Source organism: Scyliorhinus canicula, chromosome 2, assembly GCF_902713615.1.
Source record: "Scyliorhinus canicula chromosome 2, sScyCan1.1, whole genome shotgun sequence".
NCBI lineage: Eukaryota > Metazoa > Chordata > Chondrichthyes > Carcharhiniformes > Scyliorhinidae > Scyliorhinus > Scyliorhinus canicula.
The window spans coordinates 132,884,181-132,907,374 of NC_052147.1; the positions used below are offsets into that span (position 1 = coordinate 132,884,181).

The 23,194-nt window shown below is 44.7% G+C and overlaps 1 protein-coding gene across 1 annotated transcript in view; it reads right to left on the reverse strand.

The window, feature by feature from the left end:
- Nucleotides 1-6,114: 6,114 nt before the first annotated feature.
- The window catches only part of rbm44 (RNA binding motif protein 44), a 220,970-nt gene continuing 203,890 nt past the window's right edge, over nucleotides 6,115-23,194 (reverse strand). Inside the window, exon 17 of the mRNA XM_038787013.1 lies at nucleotides 6,115-6,375. The gene's annotated coding sequence lies outside the window, so the exon portion shown is untranslated. The remainder of the gene's footprint in view (nucleotides 6,376-23,194) is intronic.

A 23,194-nucleotide genomic window follows, 5' to 3' on the forward strand; every position in this document is an offset into this window, starting at 1 on the left:
GGGTTCTATAAACGATGGCAGCCTTTTCTGGACTTCCTGGCTCAAAGATAGGTATCTTGGTCAATAACAGCAGCAAGCCGGGGGGGGGGGGGGGGGGGGGGGTGTTCCTTGTTGTAGTTTCTATTATGTAACTTAATATTGTGTTAATTTGCATTGTTGTTAAAATGCTGTGTTGTTCATGGAGGTGGGGCAAATGTTTGTGATTGCTAATATTATTGTTATTTTTGGTATTTTATTATGATCTGTTGTTGTATAAATCCAAAATTTTTCAATAAAAATTATTTTTAAAAAAAAGGAATTAAAGCAGTAAGTTTTGTGACTACGAATAGAAAGTAAGATGGTGGACTTCAAGCATTCGTGCAACAGGACCTAACAGGCCAAATTAATGTCCATAACGATAGAACTGCTAAAAGCAGTAGCTAAGCAGGCCGAACTTAATGTACATCACAAAGCAAGCACAGTACCCAGAGGTATTAAAGCTGCTGGATGAGCAATTTGTCCTCACCCCAGGATTGGGACAGCCAGAAGATACAGAACCTGGAGTTCGAGTTTCAGGCAAGAAAAGAGGAACATGAAAGTCACGCAAAAAGAAAAAGTGAACCTTTCAGCTGGAGAAAAAGATTTGGGAACTGAGGGAGCTTAAAGCAGCTAGGGAAAGTTTGCCATTAGCCAGTGGAGACACCTGGTAATTCAACTAACCCTAGTTCAGAAACAAATTTTAATTTATTTAAGTATTCCTGACTAGCACCCCAATTTGGAGAGCGTGATGTGGAAACCTTCACAGCCTTTGAGAAGCTGACAAATCAGTTGGAAGTGGCAGGCAGTCATGGATTGTCCGAATGCATGACCAGCTGGTAGGAAAAGCCCATGAGATCTACTCAATGTTGCCTGCAGACATGCAAATTATGAACAAAGGCTGTTTTCCGAAGTGCCTATGAACTCATTGCAAAGATGTAACAATAAATTCAGTCTCATAAAAAGCCCACTAAAAACTTTTTGAATTGAAGAGTTTGCTGGGTACTTTCCTTAAAAACTGACCATACCTACGATGGATGAAGTAAAATAATTTTGTTGAGTGTATAAATTGCAGAACCCAGGATTAGGGGGTATTGTCTAAAAATTAGAGTCACACCTTTCAAGAGCAAAATTAGAAAACACCTCGACAAATAAATGATAAGAGTTTGGAGTATGCTTTCGCAAATTGATGTCAGTTTTACATCTGAAATGGCTTTCCAAAGGAAATCATAGAATGGTTACAGCACAGATGTCATTCATCCAATTGTGCCTGTGCCAATTCTTTCAAGAGCAAACTCAGCTGGTCCCACTGCCTTGCCTTTTACCCTTAGCCTTGCACATTCTTCGCCTCAGCTGGTTGTCCAATTCCCTTTTCAAAACCATGATTGAATCTGCTTCCACCACCTTCAGGGAACGCATTCCAGATCCTAACCACTCGCTGCGTAGAAGTTTCCCCTCATGTTCTTTTGCCTATCGCCTTTATTTGAAGGGGCAGCACGGTAGCATTGTGGATAGCACAATTGCTTCACAGCTCCAGAGTCCCAGGTTCGATTTCCGGCTTGGGTCACTGTCTGCGCGGAGTCTGCACATCCTCCCAGTGTGTGCGTGGGTTTCCTCCGGGTGCTCCGGTTTCCTCCCACAGTCCAAAGATGTGCAGGTTAGGTGGATTGGCCATGATAAATTGTCCCTTAGAGTCCAAAATTGCCCTTAGTGTTGGGTGGGGTTGCTGGGTTATGGGGATAGGGTGGAGGTGTTGACCTTGGGTAGGGTGCTCTTTCCAAGAGCCGGTGCAGACTCGATGGGCCGAATGGCCTCCTTCTGCACTGTAAATTCTATGATATTCTCTGGTTTTTGATTCCCCTGCCAACAAAACAGTTTCTCTCCAAAGTCTCTAGCTCTCTCATGAGTTTGAATATATCTATTAAACCTCATCTCAACGATCTCTCCAAGAACTAAACAACCACTTCAGTTTCTCCTCTCTATCAATGCAACTGAAGATCCTTATCCCTGCAAGTGTACTATACTTGTACATTATTACTGCACCCTCCCTAAAGTCCTCAGATCAGTGTGGTGTCCACAGTTCAATATTCCAGTTGTGGTCAAGCCAGTGTTTTATAAAGGTTCAGCACAAACTCCTTGTTTTCATACTCCATGGACTGATTATTACTCTCCCGACTCTGAGGAAACATTTGTTGGGAGGATCAAATTAACTGTGTGGAGCTACAATTTTATACTCTTCTGGTTATTTCTCCTGTCCACCATTTTCCCCAAGCTGGGAAAAGCAGCAGGGTGCAACGCAACACTAACAAAGTAACATCACATCCAGTTATTATTTAAAGGCTTTCACCAAATACAATTTTCCTGAAGGTTGCTATTTTGGTTAAGGCTCATGAATTCTGAGAACTACACCAGGCAAGTCATTTTGTGAACCTTGGAAGAAGCCTACCATGGAGCCAGGAACCTTTTGACAAGTTTAAATGCTCTGAGGAGTCAACCACATTGCTGTAGATCTGGAGTTACATGTAGACTTTTTCTAAAGGGAATGAGTGAAGCAGAAAGGTTTTAATGACAATTGATAAAAGATTCAATTCTAGATTTATTAATTAATTGAACCGGTGTCCCCAGAATAATAGCTCGGGCTTCTCCCCCTCTGCTCTACTGAGCTATGAAGCAATCTTCTGATATCCACAAGGGACAAAACCAATCAGCCACACTGGCATGTCTTAGAAATGCTCACCAAACTGTCAAAAGATATTCAAAATCTCTTTGAATAAAAAATGCCCCTCTTGCAAGCTCATAAAACCATCACAGCCATTAAAAGTGCTTTATCTGTTTCCACCTCAGACTTTTATCAGAAGGCATCAGCCCCAAATCCAGTCTGAACCCAAATCTGAGACACCAAAGTTTTGGGTGAATGGGCTGACTTTTTGAAGTTGCGAACACAACATTTGAAAATAGCCCAACTCAGACTTCACAAACTGAAGATAGGAATTTAGTCCCATGCCCCCATTTATGAAGCACAGAATTCTGTACATCTTTTAAACCACTTTCTCAACCTGCTCCGCCACCTTCAATGATTTTTGCAAATACACTCCTGGATCTTTGTTCTAAAACTGCCTTTTAGAATTAATCTTTGTTTTGTACCGTTCCTCATTCTTCCTCCCAAAATATAAGATTTCACATTTCTCGGTGTTAAATTACATCTGCCAAATAACCAGCAGGTTTGTGTCCTCTTGAAGTCTGAAACTGCCGTACACACCAAAGTCAAAGTCATTAATATATCAAGAAAAGCAGTGGTCCTGGCACCAACCCTGGGGAACTCCATGGTATATTCTTCCAGTCCAAAAAAAACTGTTCCTCACTACTCTGTTTTCTTTGTCTAAGAGAAATTCCTATCCGTACTGTCATTATTACTTTTAACAAAGAAAAGTACGGCACAGGAACAGGCTCTTCGGCCTGTATTTGTCAAGATGCCCCTTAAACGTCACTATCGTCCCTGCTTCCACCACCTCCTCTGGTAGCGAGTTCCAGGCACCCACTACCCTGTGTAAAAAACTTGCTTCTTATATCTCCTCTAAACCTTGCCCCTCGCACCTTAAACCTATGCCCCCTAGTAATTGACCCCTCTACCCTGGGAAAAAGTCTCTACTATCCACTCTGTCTATGCCCCTCATAATTTTGTAGACCTCTATCTGGTCGCCCCTCAACCTCCTTCGTTCCATGGACTGTAGCCTTTGTTGAAGTTGGCAATACTCATGTCAATCGCATTTACCCTCATCAACCCTCTGAGTTACCTCATCAAAAGCTCAATCAAGTTAGACAAACACAAATGCGGTTGAACAAATCTGTGTTTGTTTTCCACATTTAATTGACAATCTCCAAGTGACTTGTCAAATTTGTTCTGGACTATTACTTCCAAAAGCTTTCCCACTACTGATGTTAAACTGACATTCTGTAGTTGTGGCTTTATCCTTGCATCCTTTTCTGAATGAAGGTGTAATATTTTCAATTTCAAGTCCTCTTGTACCAACCCCCATGTCTCAGGAGAATCTGATTATCATTAAAACCTCCACAATTGCACCCTTACTTCCTTCAGCACCTTTGCATATATCCAATTTGACCCTGATGCCTTATCAACTTTAAGCACAACCGGCCTTTCCAAAGCCTGTTTTATCAATATTTTGCCATCCAGTCCCTCCACTTTCATTAGGATTTTGGCAGCATCTTTCTCCTTGGTAAAGGCAGGTGAAAATTAATTTTCCAGCTACGCCCTCTGCTTCCATGCATAGACCCCCCTTTTGGTCCTTAATTAGCTCCACCCCTCTTCTATTCTCTGTGAAAATTGGTATTTATTACTTTAATTTATTTTAATTTTTCCAATAAAAAGTAATTATAGCATATCCAATCCACCTACCCTGCACATCTTTGGGTTGTGGGGGTGACACCCATGCAGACATGGGGAGAATGTGCAAACCTGGGGCTGGGATCGAATCTGGGTCCTCGGCGCTGTGAGACAACAGTGCTAACTACTGTGCCATTGTGCCACCCAATTTGTATTTATTAATAAGCCACTGTAACAGAAAGTAGTCAGAATGGAAACAAGTCATAACAGTGTAACAATTGTCCCATAAATGCTGGTATATAGTGTCACTTTACAGTTTCTCACACTCCAATAAGACAAATCACAATTGGCTAGAAATATTAATACTCATGCACTCACTCCCCCCACCAGAACACTATTACTTGGGGAACATTTATTGCAGCCAAGGAAGGAAGGAAAAGTGCACAATTCCAAGACCAGGACCACTGTGAGATCCAAATTTAATGTTTTGTATGAGCAACAGATTTGTGCAAACTGGGTTTCTCTGAATAGTGAAAAAAACTGACGACTGTTGCACTGTGTAGGTAAACATTAGTCCTATTTAGCTCAAGCTCCAAAACTGCAACAAACTTGACTGCTTAAAAATAATGTTGATTCAAGAAAACTAACAAAAAGCAGTTAACTAATCAGCATTTCAGTAATAACTAAAAAAAAACTATAACCAAAATGATTAAGTTAGAATATTTACGACATAGAAGCAGACTTTTTAGCGCAACAGGTTTATGACCATGAGTCTCACTCTTCTTCATCTAACCCCATCAATATATCCTTCTAGCATTTTTTCATTGGTTCATCTAACTTCCCTTTAAATGTATCCATGCTCTTAACCTCAAGTACTCCATGTAGAAAGTTGAATTCGGGAGGGTGATGAATGAATTAGTGTTTCTGACCAATAGCCATTTGGCTTATTGAAATGTTAACTACTGTAAAATGACACTGTATACTGTAATGATATGTATATTGTCTGTATAATGAAGGGTTAATATTTCAATCTGTGTGTAAATCAAACACTAGGGGGCGTTACTAATTCACTCTATAAGACAGCATCTCTAGGAATTCTGGGAGAAGCTGAGGAGAACATGGAGAGAGCAGAGTGAAAGTTGAATAGATATATAGCACAAGGTCAAGTCATAGTGTAGTTTAATAGTTAGATAGAATATTGAATGCTGTAGTACAGATTCAGTATCATTAGTTTATTATCTATAACTCAATGGAGTGTGTGAACTTCATTTTAGTTTAGTAGTGTAATAATAAATTAGTTTTGATTCAATCTTCTTATTTGTATATTCTTTGTCAATGCTACATCTGGCTATCTTGGGGGAAAGGCAAAGAATATAACATATGCTTGTATCTATGGAACAATGTTCCTACTGTTATCATTTCCTCCTGTTACAATGGACTATGATTAATACATAAATGCATGCATATAAATGATCTACACATATAACTAAAGGTATTTTGTCACATTCTCCCACACCTTCGACCTCAACCCACTATTACCCTCTATGCATGTAAGGGTTGAATCTTATTGAGGTACAGTTTAATGGGCATCAGTACCTTACATAAGCCCCATTCTTCATGCAAGAACCTTGATGATAATGACGGTCAACCAATTTGATACACTTGTTAATTCATATCCTTCAACTTAAGTTAAAGCATAAATACCATCACCTCCCCTATTCACACACTCACTTCAGTAGACCCTTTTTAGACGGGAATGGCTTTGCATCATTTTATTCAATTTTCTCACAAAACAGAAATTCAAAGGAGTGTAACAAAGTTAACATATTTGGTAAGATTAGAGCCTGTGCTGTAAGTTCAACATTACACCAACAGAGAATCTTCTCTATTACTCAGGAAATTTGCTATTTGTTCCCAGCAACGTGGTGCAAAACGAAAAGAAATTGAGCAAACATCTGGTGTTCAGCAGAAGCCTGGAATGGGTTCTCATTGGATTTCTGCAGTTTCTCCTCCAAACACTGGAAAAGAGATTGAAATAGATGTTTGAGTTATTGACTTACTTTATCAAGACATGTTCCAAATAATCAATTTCCCATAAAATATAACATATAATGTGCTCTCCTCAGGACATATGAACCTATGAATTAGGTGCGGCAGCAGGTCATTCGGCCTCACAAGCCTGTTCTGCCATTTGGCAAGATCGCAGCTGATCTGATCGAGGCCTCTCACTTCCTGTCTACTCCTATACCCTTCGTCAGTCAAGAGTCTATCTAACTCAACCTTAAAAATATTTGATGACCATGTCCCCAATGCTCTTTGAGGACAGGATTCCAGACTGATGACACTCTATCTTAGTCTTTAATGGGAAACCGCTTATTTGTAAATTGTGTCCCATAGTTCTCATCCATCATGTTTAGACCCCTCAGGATCTTACATGTTTCCAGAAGATCACCTCTTATTCTTCTAAACTCCAACGGATAAAGAACCTGTCTAAATTTTCCTCAAAAGGCAACCCCTTCATCTCAGGAATCAGTTGAGTGAACCTTTTCTGCACTGCTCCAAATGCAGTTCTTTCTTAAGCAAGAAGACCAGAACTCTATATGATCTATATGTATAACTGTAGCAAAACTTTCCTATTTTTACATTACCTTCTCTTTGCATTAAAGGACAACATTCTATTTGCCTTCGTAGTCACATAATAATAATGGTTATTGTCACAAGTAGCCTTACACTGCAATGAAGTTACTGTGAAAAGCCCCAAGTCATCACACCCCGGCGCCTGTTTGGGTACACAAGAGGGAGAATTCAGACTGTCCAATTCACCTAACAAGCACGTCTTTCGGGACTCGTGGGAGGAAACCGGAGCACCCGCAGGAAACCCACGCAGACACAGGGAGAATGTACAGACTCCGCACAGACAGTGACCAAAGCCGGGAATTGAACCTGGGACCCTGGAGCTGTGAAGCAACAGTGCTAACTAGTGTGCTACCTTGCCGCCCAAACTTGCTGTAACTGCATATTAGCTTTTTGTGATTCATGAAGTGGAGGTGGTGGCACAGTGGTATTGTCACTGGACTGTGATCTAGAGACTCAAGAGTAATACTCTGGGGATGCAGGTTCGAATCCCGCCATGGTAGATGATGGAAATTGAATCCAATAAAATAAATCTGGAATTAAAAATCTAATGATGACCATGAAACTAATGTCAATTGTCATAAAAAAAACCCAGCTGGTTCACTAATGTTCTTTAGGGAAGGAAATCTGCAGTCCTCACCTGGTCTGGCCTATATGTGACTCCAGATCCTCTTAAATGATCTCGGAAATGGCCTAGCAAGGCACTCAGTTGTACCAAAGCTGCTACAAAGTCTAAAAGGAAAGAAACTGGACAGACCACCCGGCATCAACCCAGGCACTGGAAACCCAGCTCTGTGAACCATAGTCCTCCTTACTAACATCTGGGAGCTTGTGGAGAGCTGTCTCTCAGAGTAGTCAAGCAACAGCTTGACATAGTCATACTCATGTCGAGGTTGTGCAGTGCTGGTCTGAGGAGACAGAAGAGCTCTTACGTGACTGCTTGGAGACAGTGGACTGGTCCATATTTAAGAACTCAGCGATTAACTTAAATGAGTATGTCACCACCGTCACAGACTTCATCAGAAAATATGTGGACGACTGCGTGCCAAAGAAAGCAGTACGTACGTTCCCCAACCGGAAACCATGGCTCAGCCGCGAGATTGACTCCCTACTGAAGGACAGATCTGAGGCGTTCAAGGCAGACGACCCTGTCCTATACAAGAAATCCAGGTACGACCTCCGCAAAGCCATCCGAGATGCCAAGAGAGAATATCAAACTATGCTAGAGTCACAGACAGACTCTCGGCGGTTGTGGCAAGGACTAAGCAACATAACGGGCTACAAAGCGAAGCCGAGCAGTATCTCTGGCAGCAGTGCACCCCTCCCCGATGAACTTAACGCATTCTATGCTCGGTTTGAGCAGGTAACCAACAACCCGCTATCGAGTGCCCCAGCAACCCATAATTCACCCATACCCACCATCACAGTTTCCGAAGTCAGATCGGCCTTCCTGAAAGTGAACCCACGGAAGGCGATGGGCCCGGACGGGATCCCTGGTCGTGCACTCAGAACCTGCGCGGACAAGCTGGCAGAGGTTTTCACAGACATCTTTAACCTATCCCTACTCCACTCCGAGGTCCCCACCTGCTTCAAGAAGACCACCATCATACCGGTACAAAAGAAGAACCAGGCAACGTGCCTCAATGACTACCGCCCGGTGGCCCTGACGTCAGTTGTAATGAAGTGCTTTGAGAGGCTGATCATGAAGCGCATCACCTCCATACTCCCGGAACGCCTTGACCCACTTCAATTCGCATACCGTCGCAACCGGTCCACATCAGACGCCATTTCCCTGGCCCTACACTCATCCCTAGAGCATCTCGAAAACAAGGACTCCTACATCAGACTCTTATTTATTGACTACAGCTCCGCCTTCAACACCATAATCCCAGCCAAGCTCATATCAAAGCTCCAAAACCTAGGACTTGGCTCTCCACTCTGCAACTGGATCCTTGACTTTCTGACCAACAGACCACAGTCGGTAAGAATGAACACCAACACCTCCTCCACAATAGTCCTCAACACCGGTGCCCCGCAAGGCTGCGTACTTAGCCCCCTACTCTACTCCCTGTACACACACGACTGCATGGCAAAACTTGGTTCCAACTCCATCTACAAGTTTGCTGACGATACGACCATAGTGGGCCGGATCTCGAACAACGACGAGTCTGAATACAGGAGGGAGATAGAGAACTTAGTGGAGTGGTGTAACGACAACAATCTCTCCCTTAATGCCAGCAAAACTAAAGAGCTGGTCATCGACTTCAGGAAGCATAGTACTGTACACACCCCTGTCAGCATCAACGGAGCCGAGGTAGAGATGGTGAGCAGTTTCAAATTCCTAGGGGTGCACATCACCAAAAATCTATCCTGGTCCACTCATGTCGACGCTATCACCAAGAAAGCACAACAGCGCCTTTACTTCCTCAGGAAACTAAGGAAATTTGGCATGTCCACATTAACCCTTACCAACTTTTACAGATGCACTATAGAGAGCATCCTCTCGGGCTGCATCACAGCCTGGTATGGCAACTGCTCGGCCCAGGACCGCAAGGAACTTCAGAGAGTCGTGAATACCGCCCAGTCCATCACACAAACCTGCCTCCCATCCATTGATTCCATCTACACCTCCCGCTGCTGGGGGAAAGCAGGCAGCATAATCAAGGATCCCTCCCACCCGGCTTACTCACTTTTCCAACTTCTTCCATCGGGCAGGAGATTCAGAAGTCTGAGAACACGGACGAACAGACTCAAAAACAGCTTCTTCCCCACTGTCACCAGACTCCTAAATGACCCTTTTATGGACTGTCCTCATTAACACTACACCCTGTCTGCTTCATCCGATGCCAATGCTTATGTAGTTACATTGTATATCTTGTGTTGCCCTATTATGTATTCTCATGTATTTTCTTGAATTCTGTTCAATTCCCTTTTCTTCCCATGTACTGAATGATCTGTTGAGCTGCTTGCAGAAAAATACTTTTCACTGTACCTCGGTACACGAGACAATAAACAAATCCAATCCAATCCAATCACGCATCATACCGTACCGACACCACTACCACAGTCAGGAGGGAATTGCCCTGGGAGACCTCAAGGTCGACGTCTATGGCTTCAGGTCAAACATGGGCAAGGGAACCTCATAGGTAGGGATGTTTAGTGTCCATCACCAATAGTGCCCTGATAGCGCCACTACTGACCGAGCTGGCCGTGTCCTAAAGGACATAACGGCTGGACTGGGTCTGTGACAGGTGGTGAGGGAACCAACAAGAGGGTAAAACATACTAGACTTCATCTTCACCAATCTGCCTGCCACAGATGCATCTGTCCATGACGGTATTGGTAGGATATAGGATACAGGCGACAAAGTCCCATCTTCGCATTATGGATACCCCCAATCATGTTATTTGACTATCATCATGCAAAATGGGATAGATTCAGAACAGATCTTGCAATTCAAGACTGGGCATCCATGAGGCGCTGTGGGACATCAGCAGCAGCAGGTAACCTCTTGGCTTGGAATATCCCCACTCTACCATTACCACCAAGCGAGAGGATAAACCCTGGTTCACTGAAGAGTGTAGAAGAGCATGACAGGAGCAGCACCAGGCATACCAAAAAAATACGTATCAGTCTGGTGAAGCTACAGCACAGGACTACTTGCATGCCAAACAACATAATCAGCAAGTGATTACCAGAGCTAAGCTATCCCACAACCAACAGACCAAATCTAAACTCTGTAGTCCTGCCACATTCAATCGTGAATGGTAGTGGACAATTAAACATCTCACTGGAGGAGGATGCTCCACCAATATCCCCATCCTCAATGATGGAGGAGCCCAGCACATCTACAATAATCTTCAGCCAGAGGTTCCAGGTAGATAATCTATCTCGGTCTCCTCTAGAGGTCCCCAGCAACTAGGACGCCAATCTTTAACCAATTCGATCACTCCACATGATATCAAGAAATGGCTGAAGACACTGGATACCGCAAAGGCTATAAGCCCTGACAACGTTCTAGCAATAGTACTGAAGACTTGTGCTCCAGAACATGCCGCGCCCTAGCCAAGCTGTTCCAGCACAGCTACAATACTGGCATCTACCCGGCAATGTGGAAAATTGCAGGTGTGTCCTGTACACCAGAAACAGGACATATCCAACCCAGTCAATTACCACCCTATCAGTCCACTCTCAATCATCAGCAAAATGATGGAAGGGGTCATCAACTGTGCTATCAAGCAGCACATTATAACCTGATCACTGAAGCTCTAGGGTTCCACCAGGCTGGTCACTTAGCTCTGGACCTCATTACAGCCTTGGTTCAAACATGGACAAAAGAGCTGAACTTTAGAGGTGAGGCGAGAGTGACTGCCCTCGACATCTAGGCAGCATTTGATCGAATATGGCAACAAAGAGCCCTAGCAAAGCTGGAGTCAATGAGAATCAGAGGGAAAACTCTCCAATGGAAGATGGTTGTGGTTGTTGGAGGTTAGTCATCTCAGTCCAAGGACATCACTGCAGGAGTTCCTCAGGTAATGTTCTAGGCCCAACCATCTTCAGCTGCTTTATCAATGACCTTTCTTCCAAGAGAAGGTCAGATATTGGGATTTTGCTGATGACTGCACAATGTTCAGCACCATTCGCAACTCCAGAGTCACTGAAGCAGTCACCGTGCAAATGCAGCAAGAACTGACCAATATCCAGGCTTGGGCTGATACGTGGCAAGTAACAATCGCTCCACACAAGTGCCAAGCAATGACCATCTCCAATAAGAGAGAATCAAACCATCGCCCCATGACATTCAATGGCATTACCATCACTGAATCCCCCACAATCAACATTCTGGGGGGGGGGGTTACCATTGACAAGAAACTGAACTGGAGTAGCCATATAAATACTGTGGCCGGAAGAGCAGTTCAGAGGCAAGGAATTCTGCAGCAAGTAGCTCACCTTCTGACTCCCCAAAGCCTGTCCACCATCTAAAAGGCACAAGTCATGAATGTAATGGAATACTCACCACTTGCAGATCCAACAACACTCAAGAAGCTCGACACCATCCAGGACAAAGCAGCCCACCTGATTGACACCTCTTCCACATTCATTCACTCCCTCCACCATTGACGCACAGTAGCAGCAGGATGTACCATCTACAAGATGCACTGAAGGAACTCACCAAGGCTCCTTAGACAGCCCACGATCATTACCATCTAGAAGGACAAGGGCAGTAATACATGGAAACACATTCACTTGGAAGTTTCCCTCCAAGTCACTCATCATCCTGACTTGGAAATATGTTGCCGTTCCTTCACTGCTCGCGGGACAAAATCTGAGAACTCTCTCTCTCTAATAGCACAGTGGGTGTGTACCTGCACCACATGGACTGCAACGGTTCAAGCAGGCAGTTCACCACCACCTTCTCAAGGGCAATTAGGGATGGGCAACAAATGCTGGCCTAGCCAGCAATGCCCACATCTCATTAAAAATATTTTTTTCAAATGTGCCTGGACACCCAGATCCCCCTATACCATAAAGTTTTGCAATCTCTCTTAATTTAAGTCCACTTAATCCATCTGTATCACTTTTCAGACTCCTTAGGTCTTCTTCACAACTTGCTCTCCTACCTATCTTTATTTCATCAGCAAATTCAGCAACCATGCATTTGTTCATGTCATTGAATATGGATTGTAAATAGTTGAGATCCCAGTAATGATCTCTGTGGCACTCCACATGTTACATCTTGTTAACCAGATTAATAAAGGGAAAAAAGAATATGAATGCAAACAAGTGAGAAACAAATGGGGACTGTAAAAGTTTCTAAATGAAAAGGAAAAAATTAGCAAGGACGAATGTGGCCCATTACAGGAGAATTTCTAGTGGAGAAAAGTTTCTTTGCATTTGTCCCCACAGAAGATGATACTATAAAATCTCCCAGAAATGCTAGGCAACCAAGGGGCTTGTCAAAACTGAGGAACTAAAAGAAATTAATACGAGTAAAGGGGTACTGCTTGAAAGGTTAACTGGACTGATGGTTGATAAATCCCCTTGGCCAGATGAGCTTCATCCCAGAGTTTGAAGGAGGTGGTTCAAGAATCGGCGGATGCATTGGTAATTAACTTTCAAATGGAAAGGCTCCTGCAGACAGGAAGTAGCAAATGCAATCCCACTCTTTAAGGGAGGAAGAGGGAGATTGGAGCACAACAGGCCTGTTAATTTGCCATCAGTAGTAGGGAAAATGTTAGAATCTATTTTTAGGGATATGCTAACTGGACATTTAGAAAGGAATGGCCAGAGTCAACATGAATTTATGAAATGGAAATCATGTTTGACAAGCTTGGGATTTTTAAAGCATGTTTTTGCTAACATAAAGGAGAACCACTGGATGTGGTGCATTTGGATTTTCAGAAGGTTTTTGTAAGATTTAAAAAGAGCGGGAGCTGAGATCAGGGCGAAGACTTAAAATGGGAGGGAGCCAAGAGTAGGAGCGGAGATTTTAAAAGAGTAGGACCTGGGAGGGACACCTATACTCTGGCAGCAGGCTGAGTTTGAAAAACAATCCAGAGTGACGTCAGAGGAAAATGATATGTTCATTGGCTGTAAGTAACCGCTAATTTGCATGACCTATTCTAAATTGCTTTCAGATTAAAGGTAAAGAGAGAAATATTTTACAGATTGGAAAGACTAAAATTAGCTTAAATAAAAAAAACACAAATTAAATCTAATTAAATAAAATAGAGATGCAAGGCCAGGTGATGTGTTGTTCCTTCATGATGTGGGAGCTGGTGGACTCCATTGTGGTTCCCAGTGATTAAATCTATCGTAAGTGTTGATTGCTTGAGAAACTCCGGCTTAGAGTTGATGAATTGGATTCTGAGCTTCGGACGCTGCAACACATCAGGGAGGGGGAGAGGTACCTGGAAACTGCGTTTCAGAAGGCAGTCACACCCCTTAGACGAACTAACTTTAATTTGGTCAGTGGTCAGAAAGGGTGTGGCTTCAAGTGAGGCAGGTAGAGGAATCTAGGAGGTAGGGTTGCAGGAGCCTTGTCCAACAGGTTTGAGATTCTTGTCCCGTGTGGACAGGGATGGGGCCGGAGGGAGAACGAGGAAACTGGCCACAGCATCATGGTACAGGGAGCCTTTCAAGTTGGGGTTGGGGGGGGGGGGGGGGGGGGAGCAAATAGGAATAGTATATTTAGGCGCATAGACACTCTGTTCTCTGTGACCAGGATAGAGAGTCCCAAAGCTTGTGTTGCTTTCCCTGGTGCTTAGTTTTGGGGTATATCATCTGGGCTGCAGAGGAACTTGGAGTGGGAGGGTAAAGATCCAGTTGTTTGGGTAGCACAGTGATGCAGTGGTTAGCATTGCTGCCTCACGGCACCGAGGTCCCAGGTCCCAGCCAAGGACCCGGCTCTGGGTCACTGTCGGCGTGGGGTTTGCACATTCTCTCCATGTTTGCGAGTGTTTCACCTGCACAACCCAAAAGATGTGCAGGGTAGGTGAATTGGCCACGCTAAATTACCTCTTAATTGAAAAAAATTAATTGGGTATTCTAAATTTTTTTTTTTTAAAAGATCTAGTTGTTGTGGTCCACGTAAGTAACAACGTTGTAGGTACAAGAGAGGTTTTGCTGAAGGAATATTAGCAGCTAGGGGCAAAATGAAAAAGTAGAACTAAAAAGATAATAATCCCTGGGTTGCTACCTGAGCCACAAGCTAATTGGCACAGGATCAATATGATTAGAGGTAAATGTGTGGCTCAAAGGTTGGTGAGGGAGAAATGGGTTTGATTTCATGGGACATTTATGGGCGGCACGGTAGCACAGTGGTTAGCATTGTTTCTTCACAGCACCATGGATCCGGTTTCGATTCCCAGCTTGGGTCACTGTCTGTGCGGAGTCGGCACATTCTCCCCGTGTCTGCATGAGTTTCCTCCGGGTGCTCCGCTTTTCTCACACAAGTCCTGAAAGACTTGCTTGTTAGGTGAATTGGACATTCGTAATTCCCCCCCAGTGTACCCGAACAGGTGCCAGAGTGTGGCGAATAGAGAATTTTCACAGTAACTTAATTGCAGTGTTAATGTAAGCCTACTTGTGACACTAATAAATATTATTATTATGATGGTTGCACAGGAGGTTAGTAATTAAAATTGAAGCGCATGGGATTGGGGGAAACATAATAGTATGGATTGAGAATTGACGATCAGACAGGAATCAGAGACTAGGAATAAACAGATCATTCTCAGGATGGCAGGCTATTATTAGTGGGGTTCTGCTAAGTTCCGTGCTAGGTCCATAGCTTTTCAAATTCTGCATCAATGATTTGGATGTAGAGACAATTGTAATATATCCAAATTTGAGAATGACACCAAACTGGGTAGGAATGAAGTTGTGAGGAGGATGCAAGGAGGCTTCAGAGTACTTGGACAGGCCAAATGAATGGACGAGATTAAGAACATGGCGGCTAAGTTCGCCCTGAGGGGGCCGGTACAAGGGTTCTTTAGGAGGTGGCAGCCTTTCCTCGACTTTCTAGCTCAACGATAAGGTACTAGGTCAGCAGCAACCCGGGGGGGAGGGGGGGGGGGTTTAGGGGGATAGTGTTTAAGTTAATTTGCTTATTGTTAATTTATTCTGTTGTTTATTGGGGTTGGGGGGTGGGGGTGGGGGGTTTATATGCGTTGTTACGGGTGCCGGGGGGTGTTTATTATTATTGTTTTGTTGATATATATTTTTCAAAAAATTCCAATAAAAATTATTTAAAAAAAAAGAACATGGCAGCTGGAATATAAACATGGAAGATGGAATATAATGTGAATAAGCACAGGTTATTTACTTTGGTGCAAAAATCAAGACGGCAGACTAATTCTTAAATTTAGAGGGTTTTGGAATTACGGGTGTCCTTGTTCATGACTCACTAAAAGCTGACATACAGGGAGACGGAGTAGTGTGTGCTGTTTTCCTCTCCTTACCCAAGGAAGGATTTTCCTTGCCGTAGGGGTGCACCAGACTAATTCCTGGGGTGGTAGGATTGTTTTATGAGAAAATATTGAGAAGACTGGGTCTGTATTCCCTAGAGATTTGAAAGAGGGGTTGTGACCTCATAGAACATACAAAATTCTTACAGGTCATGACAAGGTGAATAAGATGCTTTGATGGCTGGTGAGTCTAAAACCAGGGGACATAACCCAAGGACAAGGGGTGGACCAATTAAGACTGAGATAAAGAGTAGCTTCTTCACTCAGAAGGTGGTGAATCTTTGGAATTCTCAGCCTCGGAGAACTGTGGAAGCTCAATTATTGAGCATGTTCAAGACAGAAATCGTTAAGATTTCTGGAGACCAATGACATTAAGGGATATGGAAATAATGCTGGAAAGTGGAATTGAGGTAGATGATCAACCATTATCAAATTGAATGGCGGAGCAGGCTTGACAAGCTGAACGGCCCACTCCGGGAATGGGCCGGTCCCAGTACTAATTCTGGCCCCTACAGGGGGCCAGCATGGCTCATGACCGCTTCGGCCGCTCCAGCTGCAGATCCCAGCGCGAACTGTGTGCCACGGGATCCACGCATGCCGGCGACAATGAGCACATGCGCAGTGGCACCGGCGCCAATTCGCAGTGGCCTCCTTCAACGTGCCAGCCCCGAGGCAACATTGCGCAGGACTACAGGGGCCGGCTTGTAGGAAAGAAGACCCCCAACCACAGAGGCCAACCCGCCAATCGGTGGGCCCCGATCGCGGGCCAGGCCACATCAGACCCAACACCTCCCCCCACCAAAGGCCGCTACCCGACCCTTACACGCCGAGGTCCCGCCGGCCCAGAGCAGGTTAGAACGGCGCCGCCGGGACTCAGCAATTTTCTTACGGCCGCATAGAGCGGCCCGCGATCAACGCCGCGCCAACCACGGTGGGTCCAATTCTCCAAGAATCGCGTGCCCTGCCGACGATTCTCTGACCCGGCGCGGGGTCGGAGAATCCCACCCCCTGTTCCTATGAATTCCCTATATTCACTCCTTGCAGGACACATGCTCACTTTAGGCCAGTGTTCTTCAAACTTGGGGGCGCAACCCTCGGGTGGGTTGCGGGCGGGTCGTGGAGCCGTCCTTCACGGTGCTCCCGATCGCGCAAATCCCCGCGCAGCAGCCGGCTTTAAATAACGTCGGCTGCAAGCGGCCTTTAAAATGGCCGCGAACATGTAAAATAAATTCAGCCTCCAGACACCAGAAGGCTTCACCATCATCCAACAGGTTCCATTGGAGGAGCGTCTACGAGGGCCAAAGGGACCCAAAACCATTTCCTCCATTTTTATCAGCAGCAAACAAGGTAAAAGAAACAAGGCAGCACGGTAGTATGGTGGTTAGCATAAATGCTTCACAGCTCCAGGGTCCCAGGTTCGATTCACGGCTGGGTCACTGTCTGTGTGGAGTCTGCACGTCCTCCCCGTGTGTGCGTGGGTTTCCTCCGGGTGCTCCGGTTTCCTCCCACAGTCCAAAGATGTGCGGGTTAGGTGGATTGGCCATGCTAAAATTGCCTGTAGTGTCCTAATAGTAAGGTTAGGGGGGGGGGGGGGGAGTTGTTGGGTTACAGGTATAGGGTGGATACGTGGGTTTGAGTGGGGTGATCATTGCTCGGCACAACATCGAGGGCCGAAGGGCCTGTTCTGTGCTGTACTGTTCTATGTTCTAAAATGGTGGGTCGGCCTGTGTGGGTCGCGAAGGTTGGCCGGTTGGTAAAAATGGGTCCCCGGAAAAAAAGTTTGAAGAATACTGCTTTAGGCACTCTCTTCCTTTTTAAATATCTGTGGAAATTCTTATTATCTTTTTCTATTTCCAGATCGTTTTGTCTTAAACTTCAATGTCTCCCTCTTTTGTTTTTTCTTCTTACCTTCTGTCCAATCTTTATGGAATTTTATGCCTTTTCTTTAGCTAGCCACGGAAAGTTTATCTTTCTCCTGGTCATTTTTTCTTTCTTACTGGAATTACCTACTGTATTGCGGTAACTGGATGGGATAGATATTTATCTGGAGAAGTTCAGTTACCCAGTTCAATTCCTGATGTTTCCTGAGTTGGCTGATCTTCGCCAGGGCAGAGGTAGGGACTTTGTAGCTGGCCTCAGCACCCCGAACCTCATCAGGAGAATCATTCAGGGGACAGTTGGAAAGGACACAATCAAGAACAGCTGGAATGTCCTCCATGCCTACACTGACGCAAGGCCAGGCTGATTCATGCAGAATAGCCAACTGGGGAAAGTATTGAACGAGCACTTGTTATGCATAGAAGCTAAGATAGAGTATTGATTTATTCATAGATTTATTCATATAGGTGCTTGTTGAATGCATGTAGCTGAGAGGTAAAATTGTTAAAAGTGTCTTGAATGTAGGAATCTGGTCATTGTTTCAGATAATGAATTAACCATTGTATTCCAGTGTATTCAGCACTAAGAATGTATTTTTCTTGATCTAATCAGTTACAGCAAGGTCTCCGCCGAGCTTTGTAATTTTCCAAAGACAGCGCACGCAGACACTGAGCTAGTTTTGATAGGCACCAGCCAATCTTAATAAGTGTACAATGTTTCATTAACAAATCATCCTCTAAGTAACAGTCATTCATTTGAGTAAACCAGGTGGTCTCAGCCGAGAATTAGAAATCAATGAGAGTAAATGAGGGGGTTACACAAGTGATATGGGCCGGGTTCTCCCTTTTTGGGACTAAGTTCCCTGGCCCGCCGGAAAACAGGCGGGAATCGCTCTGGACTTTCTCTCGAAAGTCCGGGGTGTTTCTCCATTTTCCAGGGGGCGAGCAGAGCCCCGGTGTGCGTCCCACAGCTCTGGCTGCCGGCAGGGCCCTGCTGTCCAAACTGCGCGGCCACACATGGATACGGCGGCCGCAAGTGGGTCTGCGCATGTGCGCGGTGGCCCACCTCGGCGTGAGCGCCGCCGACATGGCAAAGCCACAAAGCGGGCCCGTGCGGAGTAAGGTAGGTTCCCCCCAGATCGCAATGGCCCACCGATCGGTAGCCCCCGATTGCAGGCCTGTCTACTGTTGATGGCCCCCCCATCCCTCCCCCCAGAGTCAGATTCCCCATGCCCCTCACCAGGATCGTCACTGCAGCCGCGGGTCCCAGTTCCCGCCGGTGGTACCAGATGTAAACCACACCGGCGGGAATTCGGCCTATCGACCACGGATTTCTGTCATGAATGGCTATTCTCTGCCCCCACGCCGGGCGCGATTTCGGCGAGGCGGGTCAGAGAATCCCGCCCAAGGATTCCCTTAAAAGTAAGACTTTGTGGTTGAGGTCTTTGTTCCTGAATTCTTGAATCAACTATCTGTTTGTTTGTGTTGAAGTGATTTATTTTTGTGCTTTATGTTTTTTGCCATATGCCTTTTTATGTATTGTTTGATATTTTGTTTCTAAGTTTTTATTCAGTTCTTATTCAAGTGAGTTTTTAGCAATAAAGTCGTATTTTTGATACCTCCCACCAACCGGACTGTCGATTCTTATTAGAAGGAAATAAGAGTCCCTACAAGCTCTATGTACTAAGAGTTGGCACCTACCCTTTAACGTAGATGGGCAGAAAACTGACAAAGAAGAGAAATATGAAATGTCTTATCTAACTTACCTGAAAATTGCAAAAGCAACTGGAAAGTAGATCATTGATAGCAAATAATAATACTTTTATTATTATTCATTCTTGTGACATAGACATCACTGATGAGCTGTGCATCTTCGGTCTGTGCGCATTCAGGATCTTGACCTTCCTGTTGTTTGCCATTTTAACAAAAGACCCTGCTCCCATGCCCACATGTCTGTTCTTGGCCTGCTGCAATGTTCCAGTGAAGCGCAACGCAAACTGGAGGAACAACATCTCATCTTCCGGTTAGGCACACTACAGCCTTCCGGCCTGAACATCGAATTGAACAACTTCAGATGATCAGCCCCACCTCGACCCATTTGTTTTCATTTCATTTTAACTGTTTTATACCATTTCTTTCTTTCTTAATAGACATTTAATTCTCCCCCCCCCCCAAGCTTATCCACCTTTCCTGCACCTTTCTCCTCTTTCCTTCCCCCTTCCCCTCCCCCTACACCTACAGTTCATCCTCTGATGTTAGTTTCGCTGCTGTTTGACCTTTCACATCTTTTGTCCTCTCTGGGGACTGCCATTAACACTCTTTCCCCTTAGTATCTGTGGCCATTAGCACCCAGTTTCCCTGGGTTTCTGTGGTTTTGACTCATCTTTCATTCTCACTCCACAGTATAAATATTTCCCACTTTCTCTGTCTGTTAGCGTTGACAAAGAGTCATCGGACTCGAAACGTTAGCTCTTTTCTCTCCCGACAGATGCTGCCAGACTTGCTGAGATTTTCCAGCATTTTCCCTTTCGTTTCAGATTCCAGCATGCGCAGTAACTTGCTTTCATCACTGAAGAGGTTGGATTGCCTATCCACAGTTGCCAGAGAAGGCGGTAGAGGCTTCTTCTTGAGCCACAGCAGCCTGTGGGGTGAAGGTACTTCCACAACGTTGTTAGGTCAAGAGTTAGGTCCAGGATTTTAAACTAGCATTAGTGACATGTGGCCAAATTTGAATGGTGTGTGATTTGGAGGGGAACTTGGAGGATATGATTCCCTTGATCCTTCTACATGGTGAGGTTGTAGCTTTGGGAAGTGCTGCCATTTATTCCTTCGCAAGTTTCTACAATCTATCTTTCGACAGGACGCTTAATGCTCAATATGGTGGATAAGCTGTTGATCAAGTGGACTGCTTTATCCTGAGTAGTATGAAGTTTGAATATTTTTGCAGCTGCATCCATCCAAGCTTATGGATAGCATTCCCATCACGATCCTGGCAATGCTTGTATTAACATCATGATGCAATGATGACTGGGCGGCACATGGCAGTGGTTAGCATTGCTGCCTATGGTGCTGAGGACCTGGGTTCGAATCTCGGCCCTGGGTCACTGTCCACGTGGAGTCTGCAAATTCTCCCCGTGTCTGCGTGGGTTTCACCACCACAACCTAAAGATGTGTAGGTTAGGTGGATTGGCCACGCTAAATTGCCCCTTAATTGGACAGAAAAAATAATTGGGTACTCTAAATTTTAAAAATAAAATGATGTAACGATGATTGCACAGTGTTCAGTTCCATTCATGACGCCACAGTTAATAAAGCTGTCCAAGCTCGTATGCAGCAAGATCTCCAAAACTTTCAGGTTTGGGGATTAAACTGCAAGTAACATTCATGCCATACAAGCAATGGCCTACTCCAACAAGAGAGAATCCAACCATCGTCCCATGAGATTCAATGACGTTACCATCATTGACTCGCTTATCATTCACGACTAACCAGAAACTGAACCAGTCAGATGAATGCAGTGATTCCAAGAACAGATCAGAGGTTGGGAATGATGTGGTAAGTAACTTATTCCTGACTCCCCAGAACCTTTCCATCATCTACAAGTCACAAGTCAAGAATGTAAGGAATGCTCCCCACATGCCTGGATGAGTGCAGCTCTAATAACACTGAAGGCAGCCAATACCACCCAGGAAAAATCATTCCACCTAACAGACATCCTATTCACCACTTTAAGCATTCATTCTCTTCACCACTAGCACAACACATGTACTCTCTACTAAATCCAATGCAGTGAACTTGCCAAGGCTCTCCCAACAGCACTTTCTAAACCAACTTTGCCAAGAACCTAGAAGAACAAGAGCAGCAGGGAACACCACCACTTCCAAGTTAAACATTATGAGGACTCAGAAATATATTGCCATTCCTTAATTGGCACTGGGTGAAAACACTGGAACTCACTACCCAATTGTATTGTTGCTGTACCCACATTACACACACTGCAGCTGTTCAAGAAGATGGGGCTCTACCACCTTCTCAAGGGCAATTAGGGGTGGGCAATAAATGCTGGCCTTGCCAGAGATGCTCACATCCATGAACAAATTAAGGAATATATATAAAAAACGCTATCACGTTATCAGATAAAAGTTACATTCATCTTTCAATGGGTTAAATTCACAGGGCAACAGCACTAGTGAATATAGCTTGAGGTTTATTAGATTTGTACAAATCAGTGTGCTTAAGACAATAAAAGATAATTTGGACATTTCAGTGATAATTTAAGGAAGTTTTCATCTCTATCAATTGGATTATTGACACAGGCATAACTCTTCTGTACTGTGTGAAGTTTTCAAGTTCTCCCAGTGTCTCCAAGGGTTTCCTCCAGGTGCCCTGGTATCCTCCCACAGTCCAAAGCTGTGGTTAGATAGGGTTATGGGGATAGAGGCAGAGAGTGGGCCTGAGTAGGGTGCAGTGCAGACTCGATGGGCCGAATGGCCTCCTTCCACACTGTAGGGATTCTATGGATTAGTGTCCAGAGGGAATTTCATAAAGCTATGTGGCAAGCCGGAGAGTCTTGTGGATGGAGAGGGCCAAGTTACTGCTGATATAAGTCATTTCTCTGCATGTCGCTGCATCCCATCAAATGTAGGGAGGGACGATGCTTGAGAGGACTGGCAACTACTCAACTGGAGTTGATCTCAGAGTTTCAGAAACTATCCTCATCACTGAGTGGCTTGTGCATCAATGTGTTTGGTGCGGCAACTGGTTTCACAATAATTAGCCGTTGAGAAGAGCAGAGCTATTACAGAAGTACAGAGGATGGTGGTTGTTGCACCCCAGCTGAGTATTAATGTGGTGAAAGATTAGAGAAGTGCACATGAGGATATGTGTGAGTTCAAAGGTAGATATTTATATGAGGACACCTTATTGCACCCTTTGACTTGTACTATTCTATAGGTACAGGTAGGTGATGGACAGTGCAATGAGATTTCCACATACCGTTACCTACACAGCCAAAACATGGGCAGCACGGTATTTAGCACAATTGCTTCACAGCTCCAGCGTTCCAGGTTCAATTCCCGGCTGGGTCATTGTCTATGCGAGTCTGCACGTTCTCCCCGGGTCTGCGTGGGTTTTCTCCGGGTGCTCCGGTTTCCTCCCACAGGCCAAAAATGTGCGGGTTAGGTGGATTGGCCATGCTAAATTGCCCTTAGTGTCCTAAAAACGGTTAAGTGGGGGTTACGGGGATAGGGTAGATAGGTGGGCTTGAGTAGGGCACTCTTTGTAAGGGCCGGCGCAGACTCGATGGGCCGAATGGCCTCCTTCTGCACAGAAATTCTATGATTCTAAGACCAGAATTT